The sequence below is a fragment of the Suricata suricatta genome, chromosome 14, assembly GCF_006229205.1.
Source record: "Suricata suricatta isolate VVHF042 chromosome 14, meerkat_22Aug2017_6uvM2_HiC, whole genome shotgun sequence".
Classification (NCBI taxonomy): domain Eukaryota; kingdom Metazoa; phylum Chordata; class Mammalia; order Carnivora; family Herpestidae; genus Suricata; species Suricata suricatta.
Window position 1 is genome coordinate 62069736 of NC_043713.1, and position 1629 is coordinate 62071364.

Below are 1629 nucleotides of genomic sequence, written 5' to 3' on the forward strand. Positions count from 1 at the left end.
TAAGAGCGAGAGATAGTGAGTGAGAGACGTGCAGAGAGAGACAGAGGGAGAGAGAGAATCCCAAGCAGACTCCACGCTGTCAGCACAGAGCCCAGTGGAGGGCTCAAACTGATGAACCCATGAGATCATGACCTGAGCCAAAATCAAGACTTGGACACTTAACTGACTGAGCCACCTGGGCACCTCTCATTTCACTACAAACATCTTTACAATTTTTTTAAATGTTTGTTTATTTTTGAGAGAAGGAGAGACAAAATACGAGTGGGGTGGGGAGAGAGAGGGAGACACAGAATCCAAAGCAGGTTCCAGGCTCTGAGCTGTCAGCACAGAGCCCAACGTGGGGCTTGAACTCGCAGACTGAGAGATCATGACCCGGCTGAAGTCAGACACTTAACCTACTGAGCCACCCAGGCGCCCCTTCACTACAAACATCTGAACGTGTTCGATTATGAGGAGCAGTGCAGCCGGATCCAACAAGATTGTCATGTAATGTATGAGATAAATGACAAATTCTGAATTCCAAGCACATCTGGCCCTGAGGCTTTGGATGAGGGGTCTGAGCGGTGGAGTGTCCCCACACTGGTCACAGCTCTGGACCACGTGGAAGTCCCAGTGCAAGGGGAAATGGGCATCTGCCACAGAATTTTGCAGAGCAATGATGCTACTTACATGGCGTTTTCATTTTCAGAGCAAACAACTATCCTAGGTGCTGGCGATTCAGAGATGGAGCAGCCCACGGGCCAGCGGAGGGACCAAGGGGCACGCAAGGGGCTGGGGAGAAAGGTGTGCTTCCTGTGTGTGGAAGGTACAGCAGGCCATTTCCTTCTAAGGGGGCGGTCGCCTGGGGAGCTGGTGACCACAGGTCTGCCTGTCCCTTTCTGTGGGACTGAAGACTCCAGATGTGACATGTGGGAGCACTCCAGGGAAGTGACAAAAGACAGGAGGCACTCATGGTTGTGAATACTGCCAACTCACTGAAGGTCTGGGGCCTCAGTTTCCCCATCTGTAAATGGAGTGCAGGCCCTGGCCCTGCCTTCAGTGCCGCTGGTTGTCCTCTAGCACAGGAGACTGAGATCTCCCTGCCCCCCTTCTCAGAGTGGTAGCAGTTCTGGCTGTCATCTGCAGAGCAGAGGGTGCACAGTAGGGGAGCAGGCAGGCTTGGGTTCGGGTCAGTCCTGTCCCAGATGTCAGCTCATTCACTCTTTAGAAATAATCCCAGAAAATAAGCCAGGAAAAGAGAGGAGGGACAACCGCCCAGGGCCTTGGCCTTTGCAGCTTGCCCAGGTGTGTGTGTCTCCAGGTGTGCACAGCCCTGAACAGGCCACAGGAGGGAAGATGGGGCGCCGGCACTGCGCCGGGCATCCGGCCTTCTGTGGGGTGACCGTCACTTCTCCTGCTGTGGCCAGGAGCAGGACTCCACAGGCCAGCACCTCCACCGTCCACGATGAGGTGAGGAGGGGCTGCCAAGAAGCCGCCAGACCCTGGGGGGCAAGGCCTTGGGGAAGAGCCACACGTTGGGAAGGTCAGAGGCGGAGGCACCTACTGGGGTCCCTCGAGAGCGAGGCAGGCAGAGTCCAGGCCTGGGCACGGGAGACGCGAGGTGTGGCGGGAGTCGGGAAAGGCAGCCGC